We start from the raw sequence: 18,744 nt of genomic DNA on the forward strand, positions 1-18,744 counted from the left end.
AACTTTTCCAGCCTTCTGAGTTTCCTTTCTCTCCCCATTAAATGCTTCCTATGCTAATCCTTCTTCCTCCTCCTGACTCAAGTCCTTTCCTTTCTGGGCCTTAAACTTCCACACCCTCTTCCTTGAAGGTCCCTATCCCCTCACCCCTGAGCTGATGCTGAACGCAGGCTGTACAGGAAGGCCTAAGATTAATTTCTTCACTTTTGCTGGCTGCAAAGGACTCTCGTGGAAGGTAAGGCGCTCAGAGTCCATGAGATTGGCTAGTCACAAGGACTACAACCAGCTGGGTAAAAGTCAGTTATGGAGGAAGCACAAGTTGGATTCAGCCAGGCGTCGTGGTTCACAACTGTCATCCCAAACTTTAGGGGTCAGAGGCAGGATGATCACTTGAGCCCGAAGTTTGAGACCAGCCTAGGCAACATAGCGAGACCCTATCTCTAAAAAAAAAATTAGGCCAGGCACAGTGGCTCACGCCTGTAATCCCAGCACTTTGGGAGGCCGAAGTGGGTGGATCGCCTGAAGGCAGGAGATCGAGACCATCCTGGCCAACATGGTGAAACCCCATCTCTACTAAAAATCCAAAAATTAGTCGAGCGTGGAGGTGCAGCACCTGTAGTCCCAGCTACTCGGGAGGCTGAGGCAGAGGAATCGCTAGAACCCAGGAGGTGAAGATTGCGGTGAGCTGAGATAGCACCACTGCACTCCAGCCTGGTGACAGAGCAAGATTTTGTCTCAAAAAAAAAAAAAAAAAAAAATTAAAAACTTAGCTGGGTATGGTGGTACACGCTTGTAGTCTCAGTTACTCAAGAGGCTGAGGTGGGAAGATCGCTTCAGTCTTCGAGGTTGAGGTTGCAATGAGCCACGCACAACAGTGCCATTGCATTCCAGCCTGGGTGATAGGCAGAATGAGACTTCGCTAAAAAAAGAAAAGAAAAAAAAAAAAAAGCGTGGACTCTGTAGCCAAAACTGCCCAGGTTCCACTCTAGCTCTGCCAATTACTGACTGAGAGGAGAGATACATTACCTCTCTGTGCCTCAGTTTTCCCACCTACAAAATGGGAATAATGATGATAAGTACCTCACAGGGTTGATGTGAAGATTAAGTAAACTCATAACATAAAATATTTAGCGCTATACCTGGCACATAGCGAACACTCAAGAAACGCTATTGTTATTACTGCTAAGATGGGTAAACACCGCGGATAGGAAAGAATGGAGGATTACTCAATAAAGCCCTAATGTAGCCAGAAGTTACTATTACGTCACTCCCACAAGGAAACATCAAACATCACCAGTCCCAGGAGCCTCCTCAGAAGCAACCTGCCAGCCTCCGGCTCGTCATTCTCTGATAGTATCAGGGCCATTTTGTCCCACTTTCCTCCATGGACTTGAGCTCACTAAGGGCAGTGTTACTGCACCCTCCCCCACCCCATCCTCAGCACCCAGTGGTGTGCAGCAGGGTTGTAGGAAATATCTGCCAGACAGACAAGCTTACGATGTGGTCCAAGTCCCCTCCCCTTTCTGGAGAGGCCTGCTGCACTGGGAAAGCAAGTCCCCAATGCCATAGTGCAAATCCCTAGAAAGCCCGCATCCCTTCCAATCCCAACCCTGCCAGACCCTGGGAATGCAGAGATGAAAAGGCAGGGGCTCTGCTCCAGCAGAACCCTGTCTAGTCATAAATCAGGTGACATTTATTAGGCACTTACTGTATTGCAGGCACTGATCCTGGCACTTTACAAGAATCTCGTCGCTTATTTAAACAACTCTCTAAGCTTGGCACTATCCTTATTCCCATTTTACTTATGCAGAAATAGAGGCTGAGAATTAAGTACTTTGCCTGAGGCTGCTCCAGTAAATGGCAGAGCTGGGATTCAAACCCAGGCAGGCCGGGCCGGAGCTTGAACTCTTGATCTGTGTTAGTCCAGGGGGAGGGGGGAAGAGGCAGGGAGACAGACAGGAGAGGGAAGGGAAGGAAGGAGGGAGGGAGGGGAGGAGATGGAGAGGGGAGGGAGGGGGAGGGGAGGGAGGGAGGGGGAGGAAAGCCAGTCCAAGGACTGAGAGAAGGGGTGAAATGGGGCTGGGAATACAGGGATGGGGTGGTGGATGGTGGAAAGAAATGGAAGGAAAGAAATAGAATGGACAACACCAAAAATGTTAGTGCCATCTAATTCTTGGAGTCTAGCACCAGATATGCACCATGCATGCTCTGAGTGCTGCTCCTCTCACTGAATATTTGCAATCGTCCTGGGAGGGACTGTTATATCCTCACTTCACAGACGGAAAATCCAAGGCTCAGAGAGGAAGACAATGCCTAAGCTAAAAGTCCTTTGCGACAATTCAGTTGCAGATCCAGGGTTCAAGCTTAAGTTGATCCCATGGGTTTTGGTCTTAACCACTAGGTCACACTGAACAAACAGGTATTGGTGGTGCGTGGTAGGCATCTGATGCAGAAGGTGGGGAGCTGCCCAGTTTTTCACCTGGGACCTGCACTTAGTGCCTGTCTATGCCTCCACCTCCCCCACCCCAATTTGGGCTGAAGGCAGACAGCACAGCTCCAGCCCACCAGAGCCGTGTGTGTGTGTGTGTGTGTGTGTGTGTGTGTGTCACTCGTGGCCTGGCTAAGGAGTCTCTCAAATATAATGGGGAAATAAAGCAAGCAGCAGAGAGATGGGCCAACCATGGCCCATTCTCATCTTCCATCCCTAACTGCGTTCATCAGAAAATAGCACATGTGAGGGCCAGCACGCAGCCATTCTTTCTGGTGCTTTAGGAGGTTAGGATGACAGAGCCACAGGCCGGGCGCGGTGGCTCACGCTCGTAATCCCAACTTCTTTGAGAGGCCGAGGCAGGCAAATTACTTGATGTCAGGAGTTTGAGACCAGCCTGGCCAACATGGTGAAACCCCATCTCTACTAAAAAATACAAAAATTAGCCAGACATGGTGGCACCTGCCTGTAATCCCAACTACTTGGGAGGCTGAGGCAGAAGAACTGCTTGAACCCAGGAGGTGGAGGTTGTAGTGAGCTGAGATCGTGCCACTGCACTCCAACCTGGGCAATAGAGCGAGACTCCGTCTCAAAAAATAAATAAATAAATAAGAGACAGAGCCACAAAGGTAATAACAGCTCCCACCTCCCAAGAGTCAACTCTGTGCACCGTCCTATGAGCTTTACAACCTGTCATAAATTATCAACCACTTTTCACAACACCACTGTGAGAATGGTGATACCATCATCTCATTTCATAGAGGAGAAAACCGAGGCTCAGAGATGGTCACTCACTAAAGGTCACCCAGCTGGGACTAAGCGACAGAGCTGGGACTACAACCCACATCTGTCTGGCTCCAAAACCTCCATACCTCCATGTCACCTAGAAAGAGTGCTGGATGAGGAGCCAGGAATCAGGGCCTAAGTCCTGCCTCCAACCTGCTGTATAGCCTCAGGTAAGTCTCTTTCCCTTTCTGAGCCTTAGTCTGCCCTGTGAGGAAGTTGGCCTAGATGACCTCCAAGTCCCACGTCCTGTGACTGTGAACTCTCATGCCCTCCTCTCTCTGGCTCACACCCACCACACCGGAAGCCCAACAGGATGCCAAGTAACCACCCACTGAACGCTCGGGGTGAAGGAAGATGAAATGCCGCTTTCTCATGGTCATCTTCCACCCCAGACCAGCCCAGGAAACAAGGAACCACAAAGCCACAGGATTCCCTCCAGCGTGGCCTTGTGAACAGCAGCCCCGGGGCAGAGGGGCTGGGCATCCCTTTGCGGCCATCTCTTCCTATGCCCTCACTTCTCGGCAAGGTGTGCGGAAGCGAGGGAGGCAGGCTCCAGCTCAATGCCCTCTGGCTCTGTTTCTCCGGGTCCCCAGGGACTGGGATGGTGGGAACTGGTCACTCGGGGAGAATCCCAAGCCCAGCCCGGAAGGCTGAGTTCAAGTGGAGGTTCAGACAGGTCTGTCCGGCTCCACGGGTAACTTCTGCCCACTGTGCTCTGCTGCCAGCGAGGTCTCGAAGCATCTGGGATCCCTGGCTACCTCTCTCCCATCCCTGAGGTAGCTGCCAAAATCCCAGATCCTGCAGAAACCTAAGCCTCCTCACCCTCAGGCCAGGCCCGCGCTCCTGCCTCCCTCCTGCCCCCTACAGTCCATGCTCTACACAGCAGCCAGGGTCTCTCCAAACAGAAACCAAACCCAGTTGCTCCTCAACGTGGGGTCCTCCAGTGGCTTCCCACCACTTTTAGAATGGAATGCTGACCCCTGCCCCACAGACAAGGCTATCCATGGCCTGCCCCTCCAGGCCCACCTCTTCCTAGCCTTCCCTCTGCTCTCCACTGCCTCTGCCCGGCCACACCAGTGTTCACCCCTACATGTGCCAAACTTGCTGGTCCGGCTGCTGGGAACTCTCAACTCCCCCGTCTTTGCCCGGCTGCCCCCTCCTCAACCTTCAGGTCCCAGCTCAGACGTCACCTCCTTTCCTGGTCACTCCTCTAGAGCAGCCCCCTCCCCTCACAGCCGCTCTCCACCACATTGCCGTGTTTTCTCTCCTTTCTTCTCTCAGAGTGATCCTTCTGGTGGGCGGCTTTCCCTGTCTGGTCTCCAGCTTCCTCCCCTGGAGTGCAGCTCCTTAGGGGCAGGCATGTGACTGCTCCATTCTCTTCTGTCCCAACGAGGCAGGGCCTCCTTTGGTCCTCAAAACCCTGAAGATGAGGACTCTGCAGCTCTGAGAGGTAGAGTGAGCTGCCCAAAGTCCCAGAGCCAGGGAGTAGCAGGATTCAGACCCAGGGCGACCTGATGCCAAGCCTCAGTGGGTGGGGCTCTCATGGCTGGGGGCCTACTCTGGAGGGCTCTCATCCGGGGGAACAGAGTCGCAGTGAGGCTCTTAGGGTGGGTACCAAGAATGAAGGGCCCACCAGCTTTCCCAAACGGTCCTTCTGCAAGCTACAGGCCAGTGGGGGCTCCTGCCTGGGGTGGGTGAGACCCTGGGGGTGAAGAGGCACCAAACACCAGGAGCAAAGGCCCCCAAATGAGGGAGACCACAGACACGGGGAGCAGGGGAAGCTTCAACCCACCCAGTGCTTGACGGAAGGGGAAAGTGAGGACTAGGGAGGGGAAAGGACTAGACTGAGGTCACACAGCCAACCAGTGGGTCTCCAGGGCGGGGGGGCCCTGAGGGACAGCAGGTGAAGCCCAAAGCCCAGGGTCTGGGCAGAGTGCCAGCCCAGAGCTGCCAGGCCCTGGGGGCAGGGGCAGGGCCACAGAGTGAATCTGGGGCATTAAGACAAAGAAAGGACTCAAATTTCTTCCTTCTTTCAAAAAACAATTACTGGGACAGGCAGTGGCTCATACCTGTAATCCCAGCACCACGGAATGCTAAGGCAGGTGAATCACCTGAGCCCAGGAACTCAATACCAGCCTTGGCAACATAGTGAGACCTTGTCTCTACAAAAAAAGGTATCAAAAAATTAGCTGGGTGTGGCGGTGCGCACCTGTGGTCCCAGCTACTCAGGAGGCTGAGGTGGAAAGATCACTTGAGCCCAGAAGTTCAAGGCTGCAGTGAGCTATGTTCATGCCACTGTACTCCAGCCTGGGTGACAGAGTGAGAGACCCTGTCTCAAAAACAAAAAAACGAAAAACATTCACTGAGGCCGGGCGCGGTGGCTCACACCTGTAATCCCAGCACTTTGGGAGGACCAGGTGGGCAGATTACCTGAGGTCAGGAGTTCGAGACCACCCTGGCCCACATGGTGAAACACCATCTCTACTAAAAATACAAAAGATTAGCCAGCTGTGGCCGGGCCCAGTGGCTCACACCTGTAGTAATCCCGGCACTTTGGGAGGCTGAGGTGGGCGGGTCACGAGGTCAGGGGATAGAGACCATCCTGGCTAACACGGTTGAAACCCTGTATCAACTAAAAATACAAAAAATTAGCCAGGCGTGGTGGTGGGCGCCTGTAGTCCCAGCTACTCTGGAGGCTGAGGCAGGAGAATGGTGTGAACCTGGGAGGCGGAGCTTGCAGTGAGCCGAGATCGCTCCACGGCACTCCAGCCTGGGTGACAGAGTAAGACTCTGTCTAAAAAAAAAAAAAAAAAAAAAAAAATTGCCAGGTGTTGTGGCTGGCGCCTGTAATCCCGGCTACTCGGGAGGCTAAGGCAGGGGCAGGAGAATCGCTTGAACCCGGGAGGCGGAGGTTGCAGTGAGCCGAGATTGCGCCATTGCACTCCAGCCTGGGCAACGAGAGTGAAACTCCGTCTCAAAAAAACAACAACAAAAAAAGAAAGTTAAACATGTATTGCCCCTCTGACCCAGAAGTTGCATTCCTAAGTATGTGCCCCAAAGAAATGAGTGCTCAGGTCTGCAAAGAGATACATACGAGAATGTCACAGCAGCCTCAGGCTGGAATCAATCCAAATGTCAGTCACGGACATTTACACGTACATCCACCCAATGTGGCACGACTCAGCCTAAAAAGAAGCAGATACTGCTACAGGCGACACGGACAAACCTCGAACATTCCGTGCTGTCCAAAGCTGAAGAAAACCAGGCACAGAAGAGCACACATGAATGAACCCACACAGAGAAAGCTCAAAACCAGGCCAAACTAGAGGGCAGTGGCCACCTGCTGCAGGGGACTGATGGAGGAGGCACACGGGAACTGTGGGAATGGTTCATGCTTTGGTCCAGGTAGTGTGCAGGTGTGCGCATTTGTAAACTGTGAGCTGTACAAGATGTGCATACGTTACTGAAGTAAATTATACTATACCACAATTTTTAGAAACACAATCTCTGCCCTCACGAGGTCCAGTCTGGCATCCAGTGCCATCATAACAGTCATGACAATAACAGCAGGTGACACCGACTGAGTCCCCTGTATGTGCCAGCCCTCATCTGGGCTACTCTGAAACAGGATCTGATTGAGCGCTTCTAACTACTGTGTAAAATACTGCCCCAGAAGCTCCATATTAGAGACAGGAAAATAAAGCTTGGAGAGGTGACACACACTGTCCAAGGTGACAATGCAAAAAGTGAGGATGCCATGTTTGATCCTGGGCCCATCAGTCTCCAAGGCCCACTCCTGCTGCACGGGCAGACTCCGCCTCCCTGCCCTCTCCTCCCCACACTGCCTGCTCAGATATAGCACCTGAAGGCAGCCAGTCCTCACCCCTCGCCCCCTCCTCTCCAGTGCTGGGAGGAACAGCTCATGGGTGTAATGGACTCAGAGCTTCTGTGAAAGAACTGCTGAGGAAATGGGTCCTTCCTTCCCCTTCCGCCCCCTCTGCCCTCCCTCAACCCTTTCACAGTCACGTATCTCTGAGGACATTTCAGCCCTGGACCTCTGCCCAATAAGAAGGAACTCCAATGGCCAGGCAGCTGGGGGTGTGTGTGGTGTTGACCAAGGAGCTTTCTCAGCCCCTGGACACCCTAGCCCAGCCTGCGGCCTCTCAGAGGACCAGGAGGACATGAGGTTAGAGTCAACACCCTTGGTTCCAGTTTCCAAGTGACGCAACCCAGTGTCTGGATTCAGCGAATCATAAAATGTTTATCTGGAATCACAACCAACACCATGACCATTTAATCAAACCTTATCCTGTGCCAAGTGCTGCAAACATAGCTCATGAACGCTCACCAACAAACAAAATGGGTACCGACTGCTAGGCTCTCATTTTACAGAGGAAAACTGGAGCTCAAAGGGGTTAGGCGCCTTGCCCCAAGTCTCATGGTGAGGAAGTGGTGGGGCTGGGATTCAAACCCAGATTTGCACAACTTTGAGTCTATCCTCTGAACGAGAGTATTATACTTGTCATCCTGCATGTCATTACTGAAGATGGCCCTGGAGTCAGTCTGCTCCAGCCATGTCATTTCACAGATGGGAAGACTGAGGCCCAGGAAGGGAGACTGCAGTTCGGGAACACAAGAAGGATTAGTGGCAGAGCCTGGGCTGGAAGCCACCCTGGCCTTGCTTTCAATGACCAGATCAGAGCCTGGGAGCAGGCCACGTGCAGTTGGATGGGCAGCTAGAGGGAGTAAGGCAGGGAAGTGGGAAGCTCTGGTTCCAGGCAGAGGTAAATATTGACATGACTGTGTTTACACTGTAACCTAACTCCGCCTGGCTGCCACCCCAGGCCCACCCTCCTGCCTTCCCAGCCAAGGGGGGAAGGGAATTTGTGGGAGGAGGATGGGGAGAGAAGGTTTCTGGGCCAGGGGCTGCTCCAACTGCTTAGAGGGCTATGTGGTCAGAAAGGCTGGGACACCAGGTGTTGCGGGTGGGGGGTACCGGAGACCCAGGCCAGGAGACCAGGTGTTGCCAGACAGGGAGGGGCTGTTAGCTGAGCTGGGGAGCTCGGGAGCTGGGGATCTGGGTGTGGGGGAGCGGGGAGCTGGGCTGGGAGTCACAAGGCCTGAGTTCAAGTTCTAGTTCTGCCACTAATTGGCAGTGGGAATCCAAGAACAGTCAGGGAATGGGGAAGAAAAGGTCTAACTGTCAAGTGCCGTGCAAAGGTGAACAATAAATAACCAGCATTTTAGCCTGGCCAGTGTCCAGCCCCAATTAGTTCTCAATGCCTTTGGCTACTGGCTCAACCGTCCTATCCCTGTCCCAGCGGGCTTTCCCAGGAAGGCCAAGTTTCTGCCAAATTGAGTGGTAGCTTGGGACTGCAGCCATAATCTAGAGGAATCGGGGAGCCACTGTCTTGCTCCCATCCCTAATTCCCTAAGTGACCTTTGAGCCTCAGCTTTTACAACTCTGAAATAAGGCTCGCTCTCCTCCCTGGGGTTGGTGTGGAGAGCAGATTCCATTTAAGTGCCAGGCACATAGTAGATGCTCATTTTGTCTCTCAGTCTTCCCACGTGTAAAACAGGGGCCTTGAAATAGGTGGTTCCTAATCCCCTTTTCATACAAGTGCTCTACGGTCTTTAGAAGGCCCAGAAGCCAGGCCCCCCTCCCTGATGTTAGACCCCCACCAAGCTGATTTCCTGAACATTCTCCAGAAACTTGCTCCCCTGTTTACACCTTCCCCCAGGAAGTCCGAAGGGGCCATGTTGGGAGGAGGGAGCCATTCCTAGGCTTGTCAGCCTACCAAGACAGGCCTGGGGCATCCCAGCCACCCTGCCCTCAGAGGCCCAAGGAAAGGGCAGGCCTCCAGCCCCGGACTCCCAGTGCCACCCTGACAGTGGGGTTCTGCCAGCACTGGTTGTTCATTAAACTGTGCCCCTCAGACTATTAACTCTTCAAGGACAGGTAAACCGCCCCTCCTCATTTTTATGCGTCCAAAGCTCGGTGTCTAAGAAACACTCCACCAAGTTTTGCAATCTCTTCTGGGAAGGCTTCCCTGATACACACCTATGGCCAGGATGACTCGGGAGCTGCATCCCCAGGTTGGCACGTAGCATTTTCTACCTCATTTCAGGCGATTTGGGAACTTGTTCTTTCTCCTCTATTAAAGGGTCTGGAGACCAGGGCCCTTGGCTGATTATCTGCCTGGAAGGATGAGGGGAAAGGTCAATGAGTGTAGGAGAAGGGACTGTGTGGGACCTCTGGGGCCACAGCCTCCTTCTGTCTTCGCTGCCTGCTCTGGGCAGCATGCCGGGAGTGTGGTTTGGGCTAGAGGAGGACTGGATGGTGCCCGCAGCACCACCTTTCCCCTAGGGTCACTCCAGTTCCCTCCTCACTGGTTTCCCAGCCTTCAGCCTCACCCCTTCTACTCACTTGCCACAAAGCAGCCTGTGACCATCTCAGAATGCAAATCCGACCATGTCACTCCCCTGACTCTAAACTCCTCAGTAGGCCAGGTGTGGTAGCTCACACCTGTAATCCCAGCACTGTGGAAGGCTGAGGCGGCTGGATCACTTGAGGTCAGGAGTTCAAGACCAGCCTGGGCAACATGGCGAAACTCAGTGTCTACTAAAAAAATACCAAAGGTAGTCGGGCATGGTGGCGCGCCTATAATCCCAGCTACTTGGGAGACTGAGGAGAATCACTTGAACCGGGGAGGCAGAGGTTACAGTGAGCTGAGATCGCGCCACTACACTCCAGCCTGGGTGACAGAGCGAGACTGTGTCTCAATAAATAAATAAATAAATAAATAAATAAAATTTAAAAAATAAACTCCTGAGTGGCTCCCCACTGCCCCGAGGATTGAGCGCCAGGTCCTTCATATTACCATCCCTGAGTGTACCCTCCGGGGCCACCTCCTAAGCATAGTCCTCTGCGCTCCAGCTGAACCATCCCTGAAGGTACAGCGGTCTGTACTCTGGCGCATTCCGCTCCCTCCACCCCCCGCCCCCCAACACTCTTCCCAGTCCCACTCACTCTACATTATGGCTTTAATGCCATGTGTTCAGGGAGCCTTTTCTGATCCTCAGGTCAGGTTCCCGGTCCACTCCCACAGCCCCCCGCGTGTCTCCTTGGCAACAGTAATTGCGCTTGTAATTTCCTGCTCTGCATCTGTCTGCCTGCCTGTCCATCAGACTATGGGAGAGAAAGACCTATAGTCTCACTCACACTGACCACAGCCCCCATGCTTCGCGTTGTGCCGAGCAGACCTGTTTGGTGAGTGAATGAATGAAGGAATGAATGAAGCCCTTTGACTATGGCCGGGGGCTTACCCAGTCAATTGGAGAGAAAAAAATTGAGCAAAAGCACAAAAAATTGTAAACATTTGCTCATGGTTCCTCTCTCACCGTAGACGTGAAAGTGTGGACTTGGCCAAGCTGGCTTTCTGGGCTAATGCCCAGAACATTCTGCCAAGCCCACCCTGTAGCCCTCTCATGCCTCAAATCCTGTTCTTCCCTTGGCCTCCCCAACTCTGCAGGGAAAACAATGTATTTATTCTTTAACAAAAGGTAATAACATCCTTGCTTACCAAAAGAGTGTAGCAATGCAAGGAGGCCTCAGTAGCCCAGTTACCAGCAGGGGCACAGGCTGCCCAGGGTAAAGTACGCACGGTGCCCTGGGAGCCGCATCTGGAGTGGCTGAGAGGCACCAGAGTGATGTGGGGGCATGTGGTTAGTCTCCTAGCTTCAAACAGTAACACTTCTCCCTACTTTTTTTTTTTTTTAAAGATAGGGTCTCACTATGTTGCCCTGGTTGATCTTGAACTCCCGGCCTCAAGTGATCCTCCTGCCTCGCCCCCGAAAAATGCTGGGATTACAAGCGTGAGCCACCGCCCCCGGGCTCCCGCACATTCTTAATAGTTCCCACAGTGTTTCCACATCCGTTGGATCCTCACGACATCTTGAGAAGTGGAGCAAATCTGCCCCACTTTGTAGGAAAGGGGGCACAGAGTGGGGGAATGGCTGACCCAAGGTCACACAGAAAGCTGGTAGTACATGAGGATTCAAACCTGAACCCTGGGTCCTCAACTGCTGTATAGTAAAGAGCATTCTCAACTCACAGCGGTAGCCTCAACTCAGCCCCAGCTTGGAATGTGAAGGAACATTCTCAAGGTGCCACAACTACAGACGGGGGATGATGGGTTGGGCTTCCTTCTCCAAACTGTTTGCCAGGTTAACCCTCCAAAAGTCAAGGAGGTTTGTGCCTGCTCTGGTACTCTCTTGCTCTGTGACCCTGGGCCACCTCCTTCACCTCTCTGTGCCTGCTGCAGGGTAGTTTGAGTACAACTGGAGGCAGGAGATATAAAAAGCCTCCTCGGAATCCTCGGCCCATGGCCTGCACTGGGAGTAAGCAGGGGAGAGGGTCCATCCGAGGCCTTGGAGAACAGAGGCCTTTAAGAACAGCACTGACTCCCTGCCAAGGGGTCAGAGACGTGGGTGGGGAGCTGGGGACCATCAGGGAGATTCAGCCAGGACAACAGGAAACACATCACACAGACACAGACACACACACATAGATACACACACAGACACACACACACACACACCCTGCAAACACGCCCCATTAGGAATCCAGGGGCCAGGGACAATTTGGCCACACTGCAAAGTAAGGAGTGCTGGATTTGTTTAAAAGCTGCGGAGCAGGAGATCCAGGGAATAAACACTTGATCAGTCCCGTATCACCCCCGCCTCAGGAATGACAGCACGGGAACCAATGTTTAGAGGAAATTAAAACGACAGGAGCCAGGGAGGCCTGACATCAGCCTCCACCCCATGCATGCAAAACCGGTTAACAATCCACCATGGACTTCCTCAGCCTCGCACTCTCTGGCCCCAGCAACCTTTTCGCCCTCTTTCTCTTCTCTTTCCTGGTCCTTCCATAGCCAGGTGCCAGACCAGCCCCATTCTGGGCTTTCTAGGAGCCTGTCCTGTGCACTCACACCTCTGCTCCTCTGTCACACAGGTCCCCCTCCCGGGATATCCCTTCCAGTTCAGATGTCACCTGCTCCATGAAGCTTTCTCTCATCTCTCCAGCCTGGAGAGAGCCCTGCTTGGCATATTTCTACCTCTCCAAGGGCGTGCCAAAGAGCCTGAGGACCAGTGCAGACATTTATGGCCTGGTGGACGCTCCCTTAACACTGTTTATTCGGTCAATTCTTTCCTCCCTCACACGGGGTTTGGCTTAGAGTAAGGTTCAACACATCCTGGCTGAATGACAGACGAAAGTATCACGGTCTCCTCCCTACAACGTGACAAACTTTCATCCTTCTTTCAGACCAGCAAATAGGTGGCCTCTGTCCCTGTGCTGGAAGAGCCAGCACCTAGCCCTGGACAGATAGATGACGGGCCTTTGTTCTTGGATTCCAGAGACATCCCCCAGGCAAATAGGTTAGATGTTAGGTAGAACTTCCCAGTGTGGGTTCAAGGTTGGAAAAGAAGGGAAAACTAAGCAGTACTGAAGCAAAACACTCTCACTTGGGTTATCTCACCCTTCGGAAATAAGCGTTATCATCTCGTCTTGCAGATGAGGAAACTGAAACTCAAGGGTGATGCTTCAACTAGACCAAAGTCCCTGTGGGGAAGGGGAGGGGATGGGGCTCAAACACAAACTGGTTTGATGCCAAAGCCTGGGCTCTTCACAATGGGCTGGCGGGCTTCTTGGGTTGTAAGGATCTATAAAGTGTCACCAAAGCAGAGTGAGGGGACCTCTTTCTTTTTTTGGTGGTTTTTAAGGGAGGAAAAATTTTCTTTATGAGTAACTAAGGGTGGGCTTAGAGGCAGAGGGGATCGATCATACAACCTCAAAGTCTCACGGCCTTTTAGTGCCCATACACTGAGACTTTAAATCCAGTGCTGGTCCACAGATAGTGCACTTCCTGTCACGGAAACGTCTAGGCAGGGCATTACAGCGGAGATTCCTAATGGAGGAGGTAGGTTGAGTCCCAGGTGGTCTCTAAGCACCTTCAGGTATAGAACTAAGCCATAATTCCACTGCTTCTGACTCTAGTGAGGCAACTGGTGGTGCCTAAGTGAGGAAGACCCTAGCTGGGTGAGAAGAGAGAGGCCTTGGAAGGGAGAGATGGGGGGGGTTGTAAGGGGACTCCAGCTCTGGGCAGAGCAGGGGTTGGGAACCACTGTGGGACTCTTCAGCTTTACAGGGGGTCCCCTCCTTCTCCCATCCAGGTGCCCTCGGGCTTGGCAGCATCATCACAGAGAAGAGGAGGTGGCTGGATCACAGGTACTGGCAGCCACCGTCCCAGGCACATGCCCTCCTCAGCCCTATATGGTGACTTGGACCCACTTCACAGGGCACAGTACAGAACTAGGAGAGGGAATCAGAGTGGCTGGTCCATGGGGAAAGAAGCCAAAGAGAAGTAGATGGCTCCCTCCCCGTGACGGAGAGGCCAGCACCCTGCCCTGGACAAGTGGACAAAGGGCCTTTGCTCTTGGGGTCCAGGGACAATGCGCCTCCCAACAGCCCCCCAGGGAGCCCAGCTTGGATCAAATGAATTTCTCTTCTGGGACTTCAGAGAGCCCCATGAAACGCCCCTCCCCAGTTCCCCTTCTCCCCGGTACCCCTGCCTATCGCAGTCAGCACTTGGCCTCGGCAAGTCCCTTCTCTGAGGACCCATCCACCGGGAGATGCTGGGGAGACCGGATCGCTGGGTGCAGGGCTCCCGAGTGTTCCCTGGTCTCTGACAGCACCGACCTAGCTGTCCCGCCACCACCTACACCCCTTAGGCCACAGCTGGATCAGCAGTCCCAGAGGGCCGCAACGTAGCCCTCCGAATGCGCCGGGCGTGGCCACCCACGGTGCCCCAAGGCGAGCCCCAGACCGACCTCAGTGTCCCGGGACGCTCAGGTCCAGCTGCATCCAGGCACCTCGGAATCGCCGCCACCCGCGAGCCCGACCCAGCCCGGCTGCCCTGGGTCTCCAAGCCAAGCCGAGTCCAGGGACTTCAGAACAACCCAAACCAGACCGCAGCAACCGTCCCCAAAGCGAGTCGGGGACCCCAAGCCCCCCACATCCGGCCGGGACCAGAACCAAGCTCGGCGCGGCCGCCCCCGACGGGACCGAGCGCAGCGCCGACCGGAAAGCCGCGCTCTGCCCAGGCGCCCCCCGACTGCACGCCTTCCGAGGGCCGGGCGGGGGCTGCCGCTGCAGCCGGCGCCCAGCCCCCCGCGAGTCAGGGCGGCCCCGGGTGCCACCCGCGGCGCCGCTGCCCGGGACCGTCGAGGCTGGGTTGGACCAGACCAGACCTCCGGACGCGGCACTCACCATAGCTCGCGTGCTCCTCCCCGGCTCCGCGCCGCTCCCCGTGCCCGGCCCCCGATTCCCAGCTCCGGACTCCCGGCTCCCAGCCCCGCTGCTCGGACACCTCTGCTGCCTGGCCCCGGCGGCGCGCTCGGCTCCAGCGGGCGAGCTCGCGGCTTCGGCGCCGAGTCCCGGAGGGGCGGGGCCGCCGCGGGGCCAATGGCAGGGCGCGGGGCCGGGGCCTGGGTGGCGCAGCCAATCACAGCCGGAGGCCGCACTCCCCGCGCCCGCGCGGGCCCTTAACCCTTGGCGCGCTGGGAGCCGGCTGCCCGGGCTGCGCCGGGACCCTGGAGGGCGGGCGCAGGCGGGAGCTGTGGCTTCGGGGTGCGGGGTCCGGACCTTGCCGAGACCGGCGTTGGGAGCAGGCAGAACAGACAAGAGGCTCGATTGTGTCCGGTGCGGGGCGCCGGGAGCCTCGGCGACCTTTGTCTCCTGCCTGGCTCCTGCACTGGAGTGTGACCCAGGGCGCTGCAGCTGCGTGTGTGTGTGTGTGTGTGTGTGTGTGTGTGTGTGTGTGTGTGTGTGTGTAAGAGGGAGGAGAAGAGGAGACAGAAACGGGGGGAGGGGTGGATTCCGAGTGCCCGTGTGTTTATGTGTTAAGGAAAGCCCTGACTATATTTGGGATTTGTTGCTCTGTGTGTGTGTGTGTGTGTGTGTGGTGTCCGCTATAGTTGGTGTTTGTTGCTGTGTGTGTGTGTGTGTGTGTGCTATATTTGAGATTTGTTGCTGTGTGTGTGTGTGTCCGGTATATTTGGGGTTTGTTGCTGTGTGTGTGTGTTTGTGTGTGTAAGAGAGGAAGAGGGAGAAGAGACAAAGTGGGGGAGGGGTGGGTTCTGCGTTCCCGTGTGTTTATATGTGAAGGAAAGCCCTGACTATATTTGGGATTTGTTGCTCTGTGTATGTGTGTGTGTGTTTCTGCTTTATTTGGGGTTCATTGCTGTGTGTGTGTGTCCGCTCTATTTGAGGTTTGTTGCTGTGTGTGTGTGTCTGCTATATTTGAGGATTGTTGCTGTGTGTGTGTGTCTGCTATATTTGGGGTTCATTGCTGTGTGTGTGTGTCTGCTATATTTGAGGATTGTTGCTGTGTGTGTGTGTCTGCTATATTTGGGGTTCATTGCTGTGTGTGTGTGGTTCATTGCTGTGTGTGTGTGTCTGCGACGGAGGATTGCTGTGTGTGTGTCCGCTATATTTGGGGTTCATTGCTGTGTGTGCTGGTCTGCTATATCAGCCTGCTGCCGTGCGTGCTCGCGTCCATGATATGCGAGGGAGGAATGGTGGGCGAGAGGCTATGCCTCCAGGCATGTGAATTTGCAGGTCCAGGAGAGACACTGTCTCCATGTATAGGTTTTGTGAGGGCAAGGGAAGGAGGAAGGAACAGAAGACAGCCTGCCTGTGTGTGTGTGTGTTATGTGGTCTGCATGTTTGGGTCCTGTTGTGCATGCCTGTTAATGTGGTAGAAAGAAACGTGGTGTCCCTGTTGTAAACAAGCTGAGAAAAAACCCTGGGGTTTTGTGGTGTAGTTTGTGTGTGTTGTGTGTGCCCACACAAAAGAGGGACGTGGCTGTGATTTGGTACAGCTTTGTGTGTAACCCAGTTTGCAAGAGACATCGAGATAAAAACATTGCGTGTGTGGTGACACTGTGGTCTTTGTGTGTGACCGTTGTGTAGCTTTTGTGATCATCTATATTTGGGTTGGGCTGAGAAATAAACTACTGTGTATAATGCATAATGAGTGCATGTTCGGGACAAAGGCCTCCTGGTGGCATTGGGATTTGGGCTTTGAAGGATCTCTAAGAGTTCGTTAGGCCATACAGAATGTTCATGAGGTCAGAGGAAAAGACCCGGGGAATCCTGTCTATCAGCCAGCCGGGTGAGGAGGCTGTAGTGGTGGGTAAGGGGGTGAATTTGGAAACAGATAACTTATTGCCAGCAGGGAAGAGGAGGAGCAGCTTCCTGCAACCCCTGCCCAGGTGCTGACCCAGAGTGACCCTTGATGTGTCTAGGCATACAGAGTCAGTTTCAAAGCAGACCATCTGCTCCTGGGCAGCTTGTGTGGAAACCGGGAGGGCGGTGGGCGGGGAGGGGGAAATAACTTTCTATGTTGCTCCCTCCTTCCAGCAGCATTCCGAATTCTTCAGTGTGGAGGACTCAGGGAGGTCGAAAAGCTCCTTGAGTGCAGCAGTTGGGAGCATGGTGAAGAGGGGAGGGTCTGGCCATGTCCAAAAGGTGACCAGACCTGAAGGTCCAGAGCCTCCTCCATCATGGGGAACTTAAACCATCAGCTTCCCTGGCCTGGTGTCCGATTCCTGACCATTCCTCGGGTGTCTTCCTGAAAATCATAGCCTGATGCCTGCAGAGACATTGAAGATCCAGGGATACACACGAATGAAACCCAGCTATCCTGGCACTCCACTTGCCAGCAATGTGATTATGGGGGATGCTCTTCTCTCTGAACTCCCGTTTTTGCCTCTGTAAAATGGAGTTCATAGTTCTTGCCCACCTCACTGTACTGATGTGAAGATACAAGGAGTTAATGTACCTTGTGGGCCTTTTGTAACTTACAAACTGCTAGAAAGCCTTTAAGCATTGCTCCATTTACATAGAGTTCAAAAGTAAGCAAAATTAAACCTGTGCTGTCAGAAGTTAGGTTTGTGTTATCTTTGGGGAGGGAATGACTGGAAAGGGGCACCAGGGAAGCTTCGGGGTGCTAGTAAGGGTTAGGTATGGAGGAGGGGGTAGTTCAGTTGTGAAAAATTGAGCAGTCTCTTTAGGATCTATGTGCTTTTCTGTCTCTGTTATTCTCCAACAAGAAGTTTCCAAAAGAAAAAAGGGCCAGGTGCAGTGGCTCATGCCTGTAATCCCAGCACTTTGAGAGGACAAGGCAGGCAGATCACCTGAGGTTAGAAGTTCAAGACCAGTGTGGCCAAGATGGCAAAACTCGTCTCTACTAAAAATACAAATAAATTAACCGGGCATGGTGGCGGGTGGCTGTAATCCCAGCTACTCGGGAGGCTGAGGCAGGAGAATCACTTGGACTGAGGAGGCGGAGGTTGCAGTGAACCGGGATCACGCTGCTGCCCTCCAGCCTGAGCGACAGAGTGAGACTCCATTTAAAAAAAAAAAAAAAAAGGCCGGGCTCAGTGGTGGATCACTTGAGATCAGGAGTTCGAGACTAGCCTGGCCAACATAACAAAACTCCATCTCTACTAAAACTACAAAAATTAGCTGGGTGGGGTGACGGGTGCCTATAATCCCAGCTACTCCAGAGGCTGAGGCAGGAGAATCACTTGAATCCGGGAGGCGGAGGTTGCAGTGAGCTGAGATCGAGCCACTGCACTCCAGCCTGGGCAACAGAGTGAGACTCTGTCTAAAAAAAAAAAAATCAGAAGGTCAGGTATAGGTATTATAACCACATTTTAATCACTCATGAAATGGACATTCTGGAATGCTCTATCAGCCCAGGGCAGAGTACTGGGGACACTAGATTAAGTAAGGTGTGGTCCTGGCTCTATGAAAAAAGCAGAGGAGAGGCCGGGCGCGGTGGCTCAAGCCTGTAATCCCAGCACTTTGGGAGGCCGAGACGGGCGGATCACGAGGTCAGGAGATCAAGACCATCCTGGCTAACACAGTGAAACCCCGTCTCTACTAAAAAATACAAAAAACTAGCCGGGCGAGGTGGCAGGCGCCTGTAGTCCCAGCTACTGGGGAGGCTGAGGCAGGAGAATGGCGTAAACCTAGGAGGCGGAGCTTGCAGTGAGCTGAGATCCGGCCACTGCACTCCAGCCTGGGCAACAGAGCGAGACTCCGTCTCAAAAAAAAAAAAAAAGAAAAAAGCAGAGGACAGAGGTGGTGGCTTTCTTGCCTCCGAAAGGGGCACATTAAGGAATGGGGCAGGGCAGGCAGGGAGTGAGGGGCAGCATGCCCAAACCCACTCCAAAGCCACTCACCTGGCTTGACAGCAGAATCAGGACTAGAACCAAGGCCTCCCAAGGTGATGGCTGACTCTCTTCCATTCTACCAGGCTGCTCCAGAAAACGCAGCCCCTGGTCTTATGCTGCTCAAAGGGAAGCAAGTGAAGTTTGCTGCCAACTCTGACCCTTACCCC

At 53.8% G+C, this 18,744-nt stretch overlaps 1 long non-coding RNA gene across 1 annotated transcript; it reads left to right on the top strand.

The window, feature by feature from the left end:
- Nucleotides 1–14,920: 14,920 nt before the first annotated feature.
- On the top strand, nucleotides 14,921–17,281 carry LOC108584302. The gene is made up of 2 exons (XR_004183120.1): nucleotides 14,921–15,035; nucleotides 16,758–17,281. It is a non-coding gene; the product is annotated as an uncharacterized LOC108584302 (long non-coding RNA).
- The last annotated feature ends 1,463 nt before the right edge of the window (nucleotides 17,282–18,744 follow it).

The sequence above is a fragment of the Papio anubis genome, chromosome 1 (genome assembly GCF_008728515.1).
Source record: "Papio anubis isolate 15944 chromosome 1, Panubis1.0, whole genome shotgun sequence".
In the NCBI taxonomy this organism is placed as follows: Eukaryota; Metazoa; Chordata; class Mammalia; order Primates; family Cercopithecidae; genus Papio; species Papio anubis.